The sequence below is a fragment of the Neomonachus schauinslandi genome, chromosome 3, assembly GCF_002201575.2.
Source record: "Neomonachus schauinslandi chromosome 3, ASM220157v2, whole genome shotgun sequence".
Classification (NCBI taxonomy): Eukaryota; Metazoa; Chordata; class Mammalia; order Carnivora; family Phocidae; genus Neomonachus; species Neomonachus schauinslandi.
This window is the reverse complement of record NC_058405.1, coordinates 62000867-62021140: the sequence shown is the minus strand read 5'-3', so window position 1 is coordinate 62021140 and position 20274 is coordinate 62000867. Positions and strand designations below refer to the sequence as shown.

The 20274-nt window shown below is 40.5% G+C and overlaps 1 protein-coding gene and 1 pseudogene across 1 annotated transcript in view; one reads left to right on the top strand and one right to left on the bottom strand.

The window, feature by feature from the left end:
• Positions 1-20274, bottom strand: part of FOXO1 (forkhead box O1) — a 100163-nt gene that overhangs the window by 58039 nt on the left and 21850 nt on the right. The gene's annotated exons all lie outside the window — the stretch shown is intronic.
• LOC123324518 lies at positions 4502-4678 on the top strand (annotated as a pseudogene).

Sequence of the window (20274 nt, the reverse complement as noted above, 5' to 3'; positions counted from 1 at the left end):
GGTGACAATACATGCCACCATGAAAAATAAAGCACAGAGGAGAATGCTGGGGAATGTACTGGGAATGGGGGAGGCTACGATTATCAGCAAAGTGGTCAGAGAAAGTCACAGAGAAAGGCTAACATCTGAATAATGGAGGTGCAATAAAGGAAGATACCTGGAGAAGAGCATTAGAAAACGAGGCGAAGGATGATGCCAAAGCCCAGGGGCAGGAGGATGCCTGGCCTGCAAGGAGGTCAATGTGATCAGCAGGATACCAAGGAGAGGGAAATGAGGTCAGAGAAATGACTGGGGGATCAGGTCATGGGAGTCTCATAGGCCACTGGAGGAATCTTCAGCTTTTCCACTGAGGGAGCCAGGCTGACGGGAAGCAAAGGCAGCAGTGGGAAACCAGTTAGGAGACACAGCAAGCAACTGGTGAGAAATCATACAGCTTGGACCAGAGGCCAGGAGTAGAGGAGGTGAGATGTGGGAAGGAAATCTGCACATACTTGGAAGATATAGAGGGCAGAATTTGCTGATAAAATCACACGTGGGGTGGAAAGGGAAAGGAAAAAGGCCTTCTTTCTGAAGTCAAAAGTGCTATTTGGAATATTTACTTGAATGGAACACAAATATCTTCAGTAGACCATGCTGAGCTCTCTCAAGAGAGCTCTACAAAGACGCTAATGTTTGAAGAAGTATGAAGGAGAGATGGAAATTTAATTGATAAAAACAAGAATCAAAACAGGTACCTCTAGAAAGTTCTTGAGAAGGAAATGAGTCTTGAGGATGAGACAATGTAGGTCTAATGAAGAGACAGGGAAACAATATTTCAGATGAAGAGGCTCAGTAGAGGGCAAAATGCACATGGGTTAGGACAAGAAGTCTATCGGTAAAATCATAAGCAGGAGTAGCAGAAAGGGCATTTTGTAATACAAAGACACTTGATGGTACCAAAAGCCTATGATAAGGAATGTTACTTATTATATGAGGTAAGTGTTAGAAGCTACCACAGGAACAGAACCAGCCTGAAATACAGAGGGGAAAGATGAAGCTTTGTTTCTGTGCTGAAGGACAGAATAGATTAGGGAGTTGGGATGGATGCAAAGGTAAAGAAGCACAATAAAATTAAGACCTAAAAGAGACCCAAGGAATGAAAAGAATAAACTGGCACTACTTGATAGTCTGGATGGGGGTCTGGGGGCAGAGGGGATACGTGGGAAAAGTAGCAACTAACCTCCAGTTCCAACTGCAATTAACTGGTAGTGGTTGGTTGATTGATACAGGAAACTCAAGACAAATTCTCAGTTTTTCAGGTGTTCTTTTTTCAAGTTATATCCCTTCTGCTCTAGAACCCTAACGTGCAAGCACATACACAGATATTCCCTATCCACCTTGCTGAATCCAAATAACTTTCTAAAAAAAAAAAAAAAAAAAAAAAAAACTAGGGGCACCTGGGTGGCTCAGTCGTTAAGCGTCTGCCTTCAGCTCAGGTCATGATCCCAGGGTCCTGGGATCAAGTTCCGCATCGGGCTCCCTACTCTGCGGGAAGCCTACTTCTCACTCTCCCACTCCCCCTTTTTGTGTTCCCTCTCTCGCTGTCTCTCTGTCAAATAAAATCTTTTTTTTTTTTTAAAGATTTTATTTATTTATTTGACAGAGAGAGACATAGCGAGAGCAGGAACACAAGCAGGGGGAGTGGGAGAGGGAGAAGCAGGCTTCCTGCTGAGCCGGGAGCCCGATGTGGGACTCGATCCCAGGACCCCGGGATCATGACCTGAGCCGAAGGCAGTCGCTTAACCAACTGAGCCACCCAGGCGCCCCGAAATAAAATCTTTAAAAAAAAAAAAACTAAGATTTTTTTTTAAAGACTTTATTTATTTATTTATTTGTCAGAGAGAGAGAGAGAGAGAGAGAGAGAGAGAGCACGAGCAGGGGGAGCTGCAGGCAGAGGGAGAAGCAGGCTCCACCCAGGACCCTGGGATCATGACCCAAGCCTAAGGCAAACGCTCAACTGATTGAGCCACCCAAGTGCCCCCAGATTTTTTTTTTATTTATTTATTTGACAGAGAGAGACACAGCGAGAGAGGGAACACAAACAGGGGAAGTGGGAGAGGGAGAAGGAGGCTTCCCGCGGAGCAGGGAGCCCGATGTGGGGCTCGATCCCAGGACCCTGGGATCATGACCTGAGCCGAAGGCAGATGCTTAACCGACTGAGCCACCCAGGCGCCCCGTGCCCCCAGATTTTTAAAATATTATACAAAAGTATTAATCTTTGCATGCATACTTCAATTAGAATCTCTGCATGGGATCCAAATGGGATAAAAGGAAGAGAAATTGTATTTTAGGGAACCATCTATCCCTAATGAATAAGGGAATCGAAAAGGTGAAAGGTTATTAAAAATGTTTACCACCAAAAAGAAAGGTGACATCACCACAGACCACAGATTCTTCTGGCAGCAAAGGAGAAGACCAAGTAACATGTCCCCAGTACGCAAGAGCCAGGTGGGAGACACAGTGCGAACCAGTAGAGACACAGAGCCCAGCACACAAGCCTCAACAGGCCAGCATCTCTGTGGTCCTAACTTATAGTTGGATGAAGGAACAAGGAAAAAAATGTCAAAGGAGTTGTCAGGAGGAAAAGGAATCATGATCTGAAAACAGAAGAGTCAAGTAACAATGCTGGATACTAAGAAGAAAGCAAAACTAACAGTATTTAATTTTTAATTTCAGATTTTCCTAGGCAAGGAAAGCATGAGTATACTATATGCCACCATGGCACAACAAAGGAGGTGTACCATATGTGAACATATCTGGAGGGAATGGAAACTACAGTGTAAGCCTAAGAGTACCACGAACAAGGGATGAAGAGGTCTAGTCCTCTCACAACTTTGGGCCACTGAAGAAATAATAACCACTTCAGCCTCATCCTTTCATTGACAAAATAGAAACCAACATGTAACACACCTGTCAAAATGACATTATCCATATTTCCAGATATTCCTTCCAGACTAGTTCAAGATTTAAGAACTTTAAATGTACAAGTATAAATACCAATTCATGATAAAATAAACTCTTCATTTTTCTAAGCTCCCAAGAGCTGTGTTCCATGTTGCAGGATTATGTTATGGTGGGTGATTTTGCTCAAATGGATGATGAAGGCAGAGAGAAGAGTGCTTTCATTTTATTGAAGACCAGAATTACAAAACTGAAGGTAGTAAAATACTTGAAACTAAGAGCCTTGGAAACAGACCTGGATTTGATTCCAGCCTATCCTTTTTATTGACTGTATTACCGGAAATATCTAAGCCTTGATTTCCACTTTAAAGAAGGGGAATATCAACATCATCTACTTTATATGGCTGGAATAAGAATTAGAATTAGATATGTCCTTACCATCTAGTACAAAATAAGTACTAACTAAAAAGCAGCTATTTCATTAGCTCATCTACGACTTAAGCTCAATTTTTATTTCTATCAGCATTCCCGCAGTGGAAAGCAGTACAAAACTGGGGTTCTTCGATATCCTTAAAACCCTAAAGAACTCTGAGACTGGTATATTCTTGAGGTTCCTCAAAAGAGATCCAATGTATTAGTATTATTCTTCAGCATTATGTAATTATTTATATACAGTATTTTTAAATTGTATCCTAGTAAGCTTGACATTTCTTTCATATATACAAGCTTATATTCCATTAAAGACTTTTCCTTCATTCTAAAATTAAAATCTCAAATTTCACAACTGTGGAAAATGCTACACTTATAAAGGGGGTGTTTATTAAAAAAAAAATCTGATTAAAATAGCTAAGTCTCAACATGATACCGTGAGATATCACTCCTTTTTTTTTTTTTAAGATTTTATTTATTTATTTGAGAAAGAGAGAGAGAGCATGAGCAGGGGGAGGGGCAAAGGGAGAGGGAGAAGCAGACTCCCTGCTGAGCAGAGAGCCTGATGCCAATGCCGGGCTTGATTCCAGGACCCTGGGATCGTGACATGAGCCAAAGGCAGCCGCTTAACCAACTGAGCCACCCAGGCGTCCCGAAAAATCCCAATCCTTTAAAAATTATTTCCCAGTTTACTCTATCGTGCCCATTCCCCAAGAATTACTAGAGCTATAAGTAAGCATGGAGGGGGAAGAGTGCTCTACTCATTAATAACCTCCACACAGGAGGAGACTCCCTGGGGCATTGTCTGCTTCCAGGGTTAGATTCAAGGTTTAAGCCTATGCCAATCACAAATTCTCAACTGAAAGAATACCTTTTATCAAGAGTACTACTAAATCAAAACAAACATCCTAATTTGCATTTATTCACCTTTCCTTTAATCCTCCAATGGGAAAGTTAAAAAAAACAATGAAATGTAGGTAAAGGGGAAGAGAACAATGAAAACAGGAAACTGACTTCTGAAAAATAACATAATCATATTGAAATACATTTCTCTACCAAAAACATGACCATAAAACATTAATCCATTGGTAAGCCACTCTATGAACACAGGCTTTTTAAAGTGACCCTGGGGATCGCTTCTCGGCCTTTTGGCTAAGATCAAGTGTAGTATCTGTTCTTATCAGTTTAAAGTGACCCTGGGGATCACGTGGGGCATTAGTTCTTACTTTGCTGACACTTATTAATAAACCTTTTCTTACTGTGTGCATACCTCTGTGTATCACATGATAACCCAGAAGGTAGACCAGCAAACTTGACAAGAAGTAAAATGAGACAAGCAAGAAAACCAACAATAGAATTAAATTACACTGACAAGTTAGAATGCTGGGTTAAAAATCAAGATGAAATTGACAGTTCATGAGAATTATAAGACAAAGATGTGAGAAACAGAAACACTTGCTGACTGCAAGCTTCAGCTGAACCAGTGATACAAATACTCAACAAGCTGTTAGGGGCTTAGGCTGTATTAACCAAAGGAAGATCACAGAAAATTAAAGTCCCATTGTGCTCAAAACTAACCGCATCATAGCCAGAGGATAGGTGAGCTCTTGATTAGCACACACTAAGAAGGACACTGATAAATGAGAGTGCATCCCATAAAAGGAATGGAGGCCAATACTGCAAACTATGGTCAAAGAAGCCCCCAGCTCTGCAGATAAACAGGGACCAGGTGACTCCTGCAGGACAGGCTGAAAGGAGATATAACCTAGTCTCAATTCTAAGATGTCGTGAACCTGGGAAGTGTTACCACATCACAGCCTGATAGTGCCATCAACAGAAAGCAGGTTAGTAGTGTTATCAAAGCTCCTGGCAACGAAATCAAAAACACAAGAAACAACAAGTGTTGGTGAGAATGCAAAGTGGTGCAGCCACTGTGGAAAACTGTATGGAGGTTCCTCAAAAAGTTAAAAATATAACTACCCTACAATCCAGTAATCATACTACTGGGTACTGATCCCCAAAATACAAAAACTCATTCAAAGGGATACATACACCCTTATGTTTATTGCAGCATTATTTTTTTTTTTTAAAGATTTTATTTATTCATGAGAGACAGAGAGAGAGAGAGAGGCAGAGGGAGAAGCAGGCTTCCCGCTGAGCAGGGAGCCCGATGCGGGACTCGATCCCAGGACCCTGGGATCGTGACCTGAGCCGAAGGCAGACGCTTAACCATCTGAGCCACCCAGGCGCCCTTATTGCAGCATTATTTACAACAGCCAAACTATGGAAGCAGCCCAAGTGTCCATTGGTAGATGAATGGCTGAAGAAGATGTGGTAAATATATAATGGTGTATTATTCAGCCATCAAAAAGATTGACATCTTCCCATTTGTAACGACATGGATGGAGCTAGAGAGTATAATGCTAAGTGAAATAAGTCAGTCAGAGAAAGACAAATACCATATGATCTCACTCATATGTGGAATTTAAGAAACAAAACAAATGAGCAGAGAGAGAAATAAACCAAGAAACAGACTCTTAACTATAGAGAACAAACTGACGGTTGGGGCGGGGGGGGGGGGGGGGGAAAAAGGGGGGGGGGGGGAAAAAAGAGACTTATCATCATGAAAACAAAAATGAAATGAAAAGGGGTGCCTGGGTGGCTCAGTTGGTTAAGCGACTGCCTTCGGCTCAGGTCATGATCCTGGAGTCCCGGGATCGAGTCCCACATCGGGCTCCCTGCTCGGCAGGGAGCCTGCTTCTCCCTCTGACCCTCCCCCCTCTCATGTGCTCTCATTCTCTCTCTCTCAAATAAATAAATAAAATCTTTAAAAAAAAAAAAATGAAATGAAAGGATTTTTAAGAAGCTACTGACAAGGTGTGCTTGCGTGGCTCAGTCGTTAAGCATCTGCCTTTGGCTCAGGTCATGATCCCAGGGTCCTGGGATGGAGCCCCGTATCGGACTCCCTGCTAAGTATGAAGCCTGCTTCTCCCTCTCCCACTCCCCCTGCTTGTGTTCCTGCTCTCGCTGTCTCTCTGTCAAATAAATAAAATCTTAAAAAAAAAAAAAAAAGCTACTGATAATGAACAGTGCTGCAAAAATATATCACTCATGAAAAAACTAAGACCATACAGAACAGTACTACAGGAGCTTCATAAAAACTTGCAAAACTGGCTTTATAATAACATCTGAAAATTGCACCAAAAAAGAACAATACCTAAATACCATTTGCCAGGTATTGCCCACTGCAACCCATCACTTATGAACTTCTAGTTCTGATTCATACTATATTATGAGAATGGCACTCTGACTAAAGGAGGGGGCGGGAGTTATAAGGCCAGAGTAACTCACCATCTCATAATAATTTAAATGGTGGTTAGCCAGGCAAATGGCAAGGGGACATTGTGTATGAATTTAATACTTTGTAAAGCTTACCCACTCCACTCTGAATTATTTTTAGGAAATTTTAAAAGTGTATGGAATTACCCATGTTCCCAATCTGTACCTTTTTGTAAACATGTAAAAGACTGTATGATTACAACTTTCAATGGGATTGTTTCAGTAATGGAAGTAACTCTCCCATTGAGAGGTATGCATAGTTTTTCATGTATATAAGAGAATGTTTCTGGCAATCCCTCAGGTAGAAAATTTAACAATATCAATTTCAACATTAAACATTTGTGCATATATTCTAAAGCTCTTTGCCAACCCATTATAAAAGATGGTTTCAAATTCTATATACAAGTAACAAAGTCAAGTAATATATAAAGTTTTGATTGGATAAATTTAACTCAGCAGAAATCATGAAAGTACTATTTATTGTGATTAAGTGGATTGTTAGTAAAGATAAAACTGCTTAAAGCTTTAATGCAACAGAATTACCATACTGAATTGAAAGAAACACAAAGTATAGTACATTAATGTGGATTCGAATAAAAAGGAAATAAAAGCATTACCATGAATACCATACATGTATTGATAAACTGCTTATTATGACCTAGAGCTAATTTGACATGGCACAAATGTACTAAAGATTAAGTATGCAAGGTGTCATCCAAAAACTCAAGGGATCTCCTTCCCACTCAAATAAAATAAATACAGTATCAACAATTTATACTGCTTGTGGTCTTCAGTGCTAATAGATCACTTTTCCAATAAATCCAGCAAATTCTGACTATCTCTCAATAGGTGTCCACAATTTCCCACCATTAACACTTAAGATGGTAAGAGCAGACAACTATATGTGGCCCAACAGAAAATCCTATAAAACAGAGTTTATAATACTTAAATCTCTATTAGCTTAGACTCAATTAAAAAGTCTGATTTTCGGGGTGCCTGGCTGGCTTAGTCAGTGCAGTATGCAACTCTTAATCTGAGGGTCATTGGGCGTGGAGCCTACCTTAAAAAAGAAAATCTAATTTTCCACAAAAGTGGAGACAGTGATTATGTTCTACATAAGGCAACTGCCTCTTTAAAATATTTTAAGTGCAAATTAAAGGAAAATGTGGCTCATGGTAGGTACATTACACAGATAGCAACCTTCCCCTATTGCCACCTGAAGACACTGCATGTACACTTTTTTTTTAAAGATTGTATTTATTTATTTATTTCTGAGAGAGAGAGAGAGAGAGCGCACACAAGCAGGAGGAGCGTCAGGCAGAGGGAGGAGCAGGGAGCCTGATGTGGGACTGGATCCCAGAACCCTGGGATCATGACCTTAGCTGAAGGCAGACACTTAACCAATGAGCCACCCAGGCATCCCTGCATGTACGCTTTTAAGAGCAATCCAGGACAGTACGGATTATCAGCTCTATTTTATATATGCTGAAACTGAAACAGAGAGTTTAAATAAGGGCACCCCGGATCAGGGTGGAAAGCCTTTTTCATCTTTACTACTCTGTATCTTAGAAAATACCTGTTCTGGGCCCTGGGTGGCTCAGTTGGTTAAGCGACTGCCTTCGGCTCAGGTCATGATCCTGGAGTCCCTGGATGGAGTCCCGCATCGGGCTTCCTGCTCAGCAGGAAGTCTGCTTCTCCCTCTGACCCTCCCCTCTCTCATGTGCTCTCTCTCATTCTCTCTCTCTCAAATAAATAAATAAATAAAATCTTTTAAAAAAAAAAAGAAAAGAAAAGAAAATACCTGTTCTAGGATATACAGATCTTCCCCAACTTACGATGGGGTTATATCCTGATTAAACCCACTGTAAGCTGAAAATATCCTAAGTCAAAAATGCATTTATACACCCAACCTATGAACACCACAGCTTAGGCTAGCCTACCTTAAATGCGCTCAGAACACGGACATTAGCCTATAGTTGGGCGAAATCATGTAACACAAAGCATATCTTAAAGTGTTGAATATCTCATGTAGTTTATTGAATACTATACTGAAAGTGAAAAACAGAGTGGTCATATGGGTACAGATGATTATAAGTGTATCTATTGTTTACCCCCATAATCACGTGGCTGACTGGGAGGCGCTGCTGCCCAGCTGGGAAGGGATCCAAATTCAAAATTCAAAGTACGGGTTTCTACTGAACATGTATGGCTTCTGCACCACTGTAAAGCTGGAAAATCGTTTAAGTCAAACCACTGTATATCAGGGACCGTCTGTGTTCAACTAAGATCGAATAATAGAAAATCCTACCAACAGACATTCTAATAACAATAGGATATATTTTTAACTAATCCCACTACTTAAAATATTATAAAAACTTTCAAAGATATTCCCAATCTCCTGACAAAGGAACCAAGTAAATTCACTGATCTTAGGTAGTTATAATGGTTTGATACAAAGCAATGAACTTTTTATAAAACTGAAAATGTAAAGCTGTTTCTAAAGCTGTCCTATCAGTGAGAGATCTTCTGCCCCAAACCCCGCAATTTTGTGTCTCAAGGGTTATAAAAATAATTCCCTGTCTAATACTTTTTTTTTTTTTTTTAAGAAATCTCTACTCCCAAAATGGGGCTTGAACTCACGACCCTGATATCAAGAATCCCATGTTCTACCGACTGAGCCAGCCAGGTGCCTCCCATATCAGTTTAGATTCCAAATTTTCTCAACTATATAGAAAACCCAAAGGTAACCCCTTACCTAGTGTACTGTTAAATACGCAAAGAAATGAAAAATAGGCTATATAACAAAGCTGTAAACTCCACCTACACCTTCCTCCCTTCCAAATGTGTGCTCTCTTGAGTTGTGGAACGACGCCCTGTTTCATGGCAGACAAGGGGCTCATGAACTTCCCTAAAACTAGGTGGCCAGACTCTGCCGTCCCAGATTCCTTACAGCCTTGACTCCTTAGAGCCGAGGACCAACCTCCCTCCACCTGAAGCTGAAGGACTACCAGCTATCAACACACACCCAAGGGGGACTTCACTGGCAGCTGCCCTTTGTGCAACAAACTTCTATCTGGCCACAAGATCCAAAACTCTTAACATTTCACAACCTCTTTCTAAACAAAGTTAGTACCGGCCAGGGGTGTCATGATGTCAAGAATTAAGAAATACATGTATATGACTTGTGGACACGAACCTACCCTTGTCCAATTTTTCTTTACTCCTCCCTCCTCTTTATTTCTTCAATCTGCTAGATCTCGAGCATTACTAGAACCCTGCAATCTCCTCTGCTCTTCCCCCATTCCTCCCACAGCCAAGCAATCTTATCAGCACTTTCCTCCACCCTAATGAGGCCTCTCAGAATCACAGCAACAAGGCCGCTGCCCCAGAACCTCTCTCTGCCCATCCCGACCCTGCTCATCTTCCCTGGACCAGAGGGATCACTTCAACCACCTGCTCAAAAGCCTGACACTCTTTAAACTAACTGCTGTGTGTTCTTTCAACTGTCAATTGCATGAGAGATGAAACTGAGGAACTGTTCAAAGGTATTACTGAAGAAAGTAATGCTTAAATGCATTGTGCGACCCTGCACTGGATCCTGTACCAGGAGAAAAAGAAAGCCACTAGTAAGGACGCTACTGGGAAGCTGACAAAACTGGAACATGAAATAAAAAACAGAAGGAAAAGCACTGTATTAATGATAAATTTGGGGGGCACCTGGTTTAGTCGGTAGAGCATACAACTCTTGATTCTTGGGGATGTAAGTTTAAACCCCACACTGGGGGTCTCTACCCAATTAAAGTTTTTTTTACTTTAAAAAAAGAAGTCTAGGGGTGCCTGGGTGGCTCGGTGGTTGAGCTTCCAACTCTTGGTTTCAGCTGGGGTCGTGATCTCAGGGTGGTGAGCTTGGCCCTGCGTGGGACCCGCTCATGGAGGAGTCTGCTTGAGATTCTTTCCTTCTTCCTCTCTGTCCCCCTTCTGCCCCTCCCCCCCACTCACGCCCTCTAAAATAAATAAAATCTTTAAGAAATGAATAAAGTCTAAAGAAAATAAAATTTTAAAATAAAAATTTTAATTTTTTAAATGAATTAAAATAGGGAGGTTCGGAAAATAAGGTAAATTTCCTGAATGTGACAGCTGTACCATGGATATATAGGAGACTACTCGTATTCTTTGGAAATACACACCAAAACATTAAGGGATGAAGCAACTCCATTTATATAAGCTACTCCTGAACGGGTCAGGGAAAAATGTGTGTGTATAAATATATGTCTATATAAATTTACACACACACACGTGCATATATACATAAGAATGCAAACAAATGTGGCAAACGTTAAAAATTGGTGAATCTGGATAAAGGGTGCACAGAAATTCTTTATATTTTTCTTTAACCTTATCTTTTGAAAATATTTCTGAATAAAAACTTTTGTTCTGTTTTTTAAAAAGCCCTTTGAAGGGGCATGAGGAAGCTTTTCAGTGATAGATATGTTCATTATCTTGACTGTGGTAATGTTTCACAAGTGCATATGTATGTCAAAACGTATCAAATTGTGTACTTAAAATATGTGCAGTTTATGCATGTGAGTTATAACTCAAAAAGCGGTTTCTTAAAAACACACACACACACTCAAAACCTTATGAGGGTTTCAGGCTTTGTGGGCTGACAACTTGTCTCAATGCACCTTATAACCATTTGGCCCTCTGATCCCTTTACTCTTCACCCCTCCTTTCCATAATCCTGAAGAACTCACTGTACTATCTGAGCTTGTCTTTCTTCTGTTTTTTTGTTCATTCTACTACTACTTCCTGGAAAAGGAACAGTGGAATTTGGACTCAACGCAGCTATACTCAAATCTAAGCTGTGTCAAATGCTCAATGAGAAGCCCACTTCCTCATCTGTGAAATGGGGATTATGGCCACCTACTGACAAGATGCAGATGGGAACTGGCAGGGTGGTTGAGGTTCAAGTAACTGAGGTCGAAAGTATGACAGTACCATGTAAACTGAAATAATACAAATAATGTTGAGTGTCATTACCTCCACACATCTAAAGCCCAAAGTCTTCCCCCAGGCGCCTGCTTGGAAAAACAGACTCCTCTCTCCCCTGAATTCAGATAGTACTGTCCCTGATCCTTTGTGAGGCCACCTTCAGTCTACCACGTTCATCACAAGTGCACCTCATGAACAAGATACACCTATGCAAACAAGCATAACAGCCCCATCTTCCTACGCTGGCTTAAGCACTTCCTAAGAGCTCCACATCTGAATTCAGTAACATACTGAAGAGGCCCAGCCAATAAGGTGGCAATGGGTGGTTAGAATGGTAAGCTCTAAACTGCCTCCGACTTCATTCACAGTCTGTGGGTATGTAAAGTGGCTGGGTGTGGGGCCCACGCACCAGAGACCCTCCTTTCACATACTGGGTTGGGGGCCTGGGACACAGATCCAGTTTCCCGATGGGGCACTGGCCTCCACATGGCTCCCCTGGGGCACAGTGTTCTGTAAGAGGAAGCTACAGATGACAGGATTCAGGATAATGAAATGAGTGTACATCATTCTGAAACCAGAGGACCTAGAAGGCAGATAGGAACTGGTGGTCACCAAGGCTCCAGAAACAACAAGTAGCTGGGTTTAAGATTTTCTCATGCTCAGCACTCAAGCCCATCAACATACAGTGCGGTAAGAACCTTTAGTTAGGTCACATTTAGTATTTTTAACTTACGAAATAATGTTCACCACTTAAAAACTGGCTAATACCTTCTACCTTTCTACCTCCAAAAAATAAGGGAAGGCTTTGGCTTTTTGTGTTTTTTTGTTTTTTGGGGTTTTTTTTTTAGATTTTAATTTATTTGACAGAGAGAGAGCACAAGCAGGGGAGTGGCAGGCAGAGGGAGAAGCAGGCTCCCCGCCGAGCAGGACCCTGGGATCATGACCTGAGCCGAAGGCAGACGCTTAACCCACTGAGCCACCCAGGCAACCCAGGGAAGGAGGTTTTAAAACATAATTAGCTAAGGGCACCTGGGTGGCTCAGTGGGTTAAGCGACTGCCTTCGGCTCAGGTCATGATCCTGGAATCCCAGGATCGAGTCCCGCATCGGGCTCCCTGCTCAGCAGGGAGTCTGCTTCTCCCTCTAACCCTCCCCCCTTTCATGTGCGCTCTCTCTCTCTCTCTCATTCTCTCTCTCAAATAAATAAATAAAATCTTTAAAAAAAAAAAAAAACATAATTAGCTAAAACCAGAAACCCCAGACCTCCCCAAAATGCTAGGCACTTTGTTCTAAGAATTCAAGTACTATGCAAGGGGAACTGAAACCCTGAGAATCTCTAATTGTATAGAAAATCTGCATGTAGTTTATCCTCACGCAAGCCAGGGGGAATCCTTCAAAACAGTCCTGGGCTATTTTTGTTCCTACTGAAGAGCAAAACTTACTTGTCAACACTGGAAAAACTAAGAAAGGCTTGTCATTTAATGATTGGTCTGGTAAACAAGAAAAGGGCCTAAAACAATCTATTTTTCCCCCCTGAAGTACTGTGAAGGCTACATGCTTTGGCAACACCACTGTCATTTTATTTGTTTGAAACCCTGTAAATTTCTTAAATGGGAGGGAAGCTGCCTTGAGGTACAACACTAAGATCACTCTCAGCACACCATTCTGCTAGAGTGCGGTTCAGAAGAGAAAAGGGACAATGCATCCACACAGGTGTGACTTCCGATTCCCAAAGAGGCTTACACTGAGGGGGAGTTTTCTGCCTAACATATGCTGTGGAGATAGATAAGTGAGAAAGAATGAAGCCATTATGCTGAATAAAGAAACATGAAGAGGATGCAAAAATAATTAACTGCCAGAGTCTTTGCTCCAGACTTCTCAATCCTCTGGAGCTAGGAGAGGGCAGGCCTGGGGTCCTGTAGGTGGGAGTGGCAGCACAGTGGTGAAGAAGGGCTCCCGCCACAAGTGTTTATGCTCCAACCTCGCAGCATAATCAAAGCAGACCAAACAACTGGAGAACACAGTCCATAAAAATATGAATGTGAACTCACATTATATACTGAAATTAACTCAAAACTATCAAAGACCTAACTGTAAGAACTAATGCTATTAAACTCTTACAAGAAAATATAAGCAGAAATCTTTGTGACCTTGGATTAGGCAATAGTTTCTTAGACACAATACCAAAAGCGTAAGCAACAACAACAAAAAACAGATAAATTGGGCTCCATCAAAAACCCTTAAAACTTTTGTATTTCCAAGAACACCACCACCTTTTCCACATCCACGTTCATGGCAGCAGTAGCAAAAAATGGAAGCAACCCAAGTGTCCATTGACAGATGAATGGAAATGGTGGCAGATACATGTGATGGAATATTATTCTGCATTAAAAAAGGACATTCTGGGGGCGCCTGGGTGGCTCAGTTGGTTAAGCGACTGCCTTCGGCTCAGGTCATGATCCTGGAGTCCCGGGATCAAGTCCCGCATCGGGCTCCCTGCTCGGCAGGGAGTCTGCTTCTCCCTCTGACCCTTCCCCTCTCATGCTCTCTGTCTCTCATTCTCTCTCTCTCAAATAAATAAATAAAATCTTTAAAAAAAATAAAAAATAAAAAATAAAAAAGGACATTCTGTTACATGCCATAGTATGTGCTTGAAGACCTTATGCTAAGTGAAATAAGCCAGTCACAAAAGGATTCCACTAGTGAGGTACCTAGAGTATTCAAATTCAGAAACAGAATGGTGGCTGCCACGGGCTGAGGGTAGGACGGTATGGGGAGATACTGTTTAATGGGTGAAGAGTTTCAGTTTTGCAAGATGAAAAGAACACTGGAGAAAGATGGTAGTGATGGCTGCACAACAGTGTGACACTACTGAATGCCATGAAACTGTACACTTAAATATGGTGAAGATGGTAAATTTATGTGTAGTTTACCACAATTCAAAAAAAATAAAAGAAAAAAATACCAAGTGAAAAGACTATCCACAGAATGGAAGAAATTATTTACAAATCATATACATGATAAAAGATTTATATCCAGAATAAAGAACCCTTAAATATCAATAATAAAAACATAAATAACACAAATTTTTTTAAGATTTTAAGTAATTTCCACACCCAACATGGGGCTCGAACCCACAATCCTTGATCAAGAGTCGCACACTCCACCGACTGAGCCAACCAGATGCCCCAAATAACACAGTTTTAAAATGGGTAAAGGAGAAGTGCCTGGCTGCATCAGTCGGTAGAGCATGTAACTCTTGATCCAGGGGTTATGAGTTCAAGCCCACATTGGGCAGAGAGTCTACTTAAAAAAAAAAAAGGGTAAAGGATTCAAATAGACATTTCTCCAAAGAAGACAGACAAATGGGCAATAAGCACATGAAAAGATGCTCAACATCATTCACCATCAGAAAACAAAACCACGATGAGATACCACTTCATATCCACTAAGATGGCTAAAATAAAACACGGTAACAAGAATTATCAAGGATATGGAGGAATTAAAGTCCTCGTACCCTCCTGGTAGGAGTATAAAATGGTACAGCCACTTTGGAAAAACAGTTTGGCAGTGCCTCAAGATATTAAACAAGAAGTTACCATATGACCCTGCAATTTAACTCCTAGGTATATATCTGAGCCAAGAGAAATGAAAATACATGTTCACACAAAAATTGTACATGATCATAGAACATTATTCATAATCATCAAAATGTGGAAACAACCCAAATGTCCATCAACAGATAAACGGATAAATAAAAAAGCAGTATACCCATACAGTAGAATACTATCTGGCAATAAAAAGGAATGAAGTACTGACACATGCTTCAACATGGATAAACCTTGAAAACGTTATGCCAAGTGAAAGCCAGTCACAAAAGACTGCATATTATTATCTGATTCTATTTACACGAAATGCCCAGAATAAGCAAGTCCATAAAGACAGAAAGTAGATAAGTAGTGACCTAGGGCTGGAAAGTAGGGGGCAAGTAACTGGCAATGGTTACAGGTTTCTTTTGGAAGTGATGAAAATGTTCTAAAATTGATTATAGTGATGGCTGTACAATTCTGTGGACATACTAAAAACCAGGAATTGTACTTTTTAAATGGGTTCATTTTATGTTATGTGAATTATAACTCAATAAAGCTAGTATAAAAATTATGACTGTGGATGTCCATCCATTCCATATCTAAAAGAAACCAAGTCACAGTAACTCTCTGAGTGGAAAAGGAAAGAACTCACAAGTTTCCTTATAATCAATTATAGAACTCAACTTCCTTCAGCAGTCCCCTTGGAAACAATGGCCCAAATACACATCAGTGGAAATGCCTATTGTACATATTATGCCAAGGATCCAGGGTCATAAAAATAAAGTTGCAAAGTACTGTTCCAAGTAAAACACTCACTATATTAAGGTTGGAGACAATTATGAAAAATTTCCTTTACAATCTAGGATTTGACTATAGCTCTTCAACATCAAACTGTCTATCCACATGACAGATGGGTATGTGATAGGATAACAAGGCTTGATACATAGCTATATGATTTTACAGCAAATGTATAGAAGCTTCACTTTTCTAATAAAACTACCCATGACAAAGTCCCCTTAGAGTTTTCCCAATGACACCACAAAGCCTTGCTCTATGTTGGGATAATCTGCAGGTGAAGACTCAGCAATTTAACTAGTTCGTGTCTACACAACTACATACGAGCGTGTGTAATTGTCTTACCATGTAGGTAATAACAAATCTCACTTAGACATTAATAAATGAGCAAACGGATGTTCAATAAACTGAATATGAACCTAAGAAGCTGCAGAAGAAAATGTACAATTTATAAGTCATTCTACTGTATTACTAAGAAAAGTGGCTTTGGTCTTAATTTCTAGAAAAGAAAAGAAGGAAGAAACCTCTACAACTCCACTGTCAATTTAGCATCATTCACTAAAACCTAAGCCCCTAAACCTAACTCACAACATTTATGAGTCATGACCAATTAAGCATATTGATCATCTACCTTACGGGTCACCTGGCAGTGTTCTGCCTGAAATAAAGTGTCAGGCATCAGAAATGCTTACAGAAGATCCTTTCAATCAAGAAACCATAAAGCCTAATGCCATATGAACTACAAAAAAAAGTTTAGGAAAATAGTGGTTTCCCATTCATTCTGTTTCTACAGTTCCTCCTAGGAAGAAAGAAGGAGTAAAGATGATACAATTTTTCTGCAGGCTACCAAGTATCTGTAGCTTTACACAACCATTACACTACAAGCTTCTTCTAATATTTAGAAAAAAATTGTTTCTAATAAAAAGCCCTTTAATACAAAAGGGCAATATTTAAAGACTTAATTTATAGTTTAATACTGCAATCCATGAGAATGAGGAAAAGGTTATTTTATACAACACCGAGGCCATTTAAAAAGAAAAAAAAATCACAATCTGTTTTGTTTTTACACACCTTCATAATCTGCTCAAACACTACTGAAATTTCTGTAATCGGGTTTATAATCCTTGAACAAATACCCTGTTAAAACTATCATGAAAATATTTTCACAACAATCTGGCAGAGTATTTGTACACAGATGAAAATTTAGAAATGTCCTGTCCTGTCTGCTTTAACTCTATTTGTCTCACTGCCCCCTACAATTGGGCAGGGCTGGTGCATTGTCCAGGAAGGGCCTACGGCCATCAGGCACACCCTCTGACAAGATCGATGGCTGCTCCGAGTCCTTCACCCTCCCCGGGAGGTTTATCCTGCCTACTCTTGGGGGCCTGCACTGCACTCCAGCTACTGCCCCCCGCCCACAGACCAATATGCAGATCTCAGGAGCACAGTAGCACATGTTTGTGCAAAACATCAGTTAAACATCAGAGGGGTCAGGGCGCCTGGCTGGCTCAGTCGGAGGAGCATGAGACTCTTAATCTCACTGTTTTGAGTTCAAGCCCCATGTTGGGTATAGAGATGACTCAAATAAATAAAACTTCAAAAAAAAAATCAGAGGATTCAGTTAAACGACTGCCACTTATAACTGCCACAAGCTATACAATCTTGGGCAAGTTCTTCCAACTTTCTGGGTCTCCTGATGATAATACTCATTTAGAAAGGTTGCCATGAGAACAAAAGAACATATACAACAATCCTAGCATGGTATCTGGCACCAAGTACAAGAGGACTAAATAACAATAATTATAAACAATGGCATTTCTTGAACACAGACTCTGTACCAGGCTTCACATGTATTAACTCAACCAGTTCTCACAACAACCTTCAATCATTATTATCCCAGCTTATAGATGAGGAAACTGAGGAGATTAAGAACTTCAAAAATGGAAGAAGACTGGATTCAAAAATCAGACAGACAGCAGCTCGCCCTGCAGCAGTGGAGGTATGGAATGGCTAATGACGTTAGTATAAATGCTCACAGCAGGTCCACGTGTGGAGCTAACCCTTGACCTGAGTCTTCCCATCTATAAATTCCACCCAACTCAAAAAATGTCAATCTCCTTCCTATTTTCTGCCTTCTATAAATTGTTCTATGCTAAAATAACGATAATAGCTACCATTTATAAAACACTTCCTACATACCAAACACCTCACTAGAACATTCTACATTTTATTGAATTCTCACAACTTAGAAGAGAATTACTATTTACATTTTTCCGATAAGAAAGCTACAGCACAGTGAGATGGGTTGCCCAAGTAACAAAGCTGCTAAGTCCTAAAGGCAGGATTTGACCCAGACAGTGTGACCAGCAGAACCCAAGCTCTTAGCCCTCTAGTACACTGACTTCTCAGCAATTATAAACTTTATGAGAATAACTTAAATCTATGGTTTAGATAACCAATACTACAGAATTTCAGAAACATTTTCTCTATAAATCAATTACAGGCGAGACTAAAATTCTGAAGCACTTTAGACTCCTTTCCAAGCTACAATACACATTTTTACCTAGGGTCCACCTACTTCATTAACAGTGATATGTCTGCCTACTTTAACTGTATTTTTTTTTTAAATTCTTGAAATCTCTTTTTCTACCAGCACAGTTCATTGGCAGAAAAGACTGGAATACACTCGTCCTTTCTAAATTTAAGAATCATATGGATTGGGTCAGGTTAGGTTAGGTTAGCCCAATAACAACAGTGAACCTGGTAATTTAAGGACCTGATAATTTAAATGGTTACTCTAGAAAAACATGTGAAGCCAGATGAGAACCTCTGATGACATCATCATCATCAGCATTATCATATAACTTACAGAGGAATAGTAAAGTAACAGGAGGAAGACATAACATTTAAGAATAAAATAGTTTTCACAACCTCATCAAGGAAAATGTAATGTGTTATTTTTTAAATGTCTGTTTCATGCCCATTATGTGTGAGGAACTATACTCAGGTGTTTCCAGGATCAGGAAAGAGAAGGGAAAAATATTGCCCTACAGAGCTCACAGCCCAATGAGACACAGGAAGCAAGAGACTAATCCAGGAGAATTTCCATGAGAAAGCACACCTGTTAAGAGGAATCCAAGGAAAGAGATCCCATTCAACTGGGAGGAAATCAAAAAAAGCTTCATAAAGGAGGTGGCAAAAGAGGTTGCATGGGAGGAGGAAGGAAGCACAGTGTGAGCAATGCCCATTCCATGAAGGCGTGAGGACCAGGTCTGGAATGAGCATTTTGCTAACATACACCTGGGGGAATGAAGATCTCAGAAGGCAGCAACTGTCCTGAGTGAATTACTGACCTCTTAGGACAGTGATGAGAAGAACAGAAGCAAACTTTATATTCATGCCACTCTAAGTTTTGCAGAAGCTTAATAATCAACAAACAGAGGGATTTTACTGCAGGGAAAATATACAGGGTAATTTTGCACAGAGCAGGGTTTCTCAATCTCAGCAGAATTTGGCATTTGAGACCAGATTATTCTTTGTTGAGGGGCTGTCCCGAGCACTGCTGGATGTTTTGATGTTTAGCAACAACTCTGACCTTTCGCCTCTAGATATGCCAGTAGTGACCCCCTCCTGCCCCATTTCCACAAAGTGTTTCCCCAATTGCCAAACGTGCGCTGGGGGGCAAAATCCTCCCCAGCTGAGAACCACCAGCCTAGTCTTTTGTACAAGAAGAATGTAGAAATACTTAGAATTTTTCCCTTTCTCCCTTCTATCTGAAAAATCTCTGCAGATAAAATGGATGGAGGGCAGGGGAGACAGCAACCTCTGCCTTCTTATGTGGCAACCCCACCCTCAGCCCTCAAAACAATCATCATCAGAGATGAAGAAACCCATAGTTAATGTTAACGTGCCCAAAGTTCTGCTAAGTTCAACAAGCTTGAATAAATTTGGTGACAATATCAAGGTTCTAAACACTACTTACTGCCCCAAGGAGCCCTCTTACATAGGTAAACAGAAATTCAATCACTTTAATAAAATATTAATAACCTTGTATATAATCTCATGCTAAATTGGCACAAATCCTGTCAATCTATTATGAACTACTTGTTCAGAAACATCTAAAACGCCACCACTTCATACAAGCAACATACAAAAGCAGTGAAAAGAAAGAACCACTGTAAGCTGACATGA